This window comes from Mytilus edulis, chromosome 2 (genome assembly GCF_963676685.1).
Source record: "Mytilus edulis chromosome 2, xbMytEdul2.2, whole genome shotgun sequence".
Lineage (NCBI taxonomy): Eukaryota > Metazoa > Mollusca > Bivalvia > Mytilida > Mytilidae > Mytilus > Mytilus edulis.
In genome coordinates, this window is record NC_092345.1 from 100,432,787 (window position 1) to 100,433,113 (window position 327).

Here is a 327-nt window from a genome sequence, read left to right on the forward strand (position 1 = left end):
AAAAAAGACTAAACGAAATGGTTGCCAAAAATATCTGCAGCTAATTCTTGAGTGAGTTGGAACCTTCAAGTTGGTATCAAAATATGGCTGTCCTGGTGTTTATGTTTCTATTCCAAGCCAGGGTCCTAACATTTTCCTATCATCCCTATTAGCATTATGTATTACATTTATCTTATCAATGCTTTTCATCTGCAAATTCATCCATCAACTCAAACACTCAAATAGTTGAATGTTCATACTTTGAAAAATTACAAATTTTATTATCAAGGGTTAATGATGCCAGTTTTGCACCTAGTGATGTTGATTAATAAGTTCAATAATAAGGAA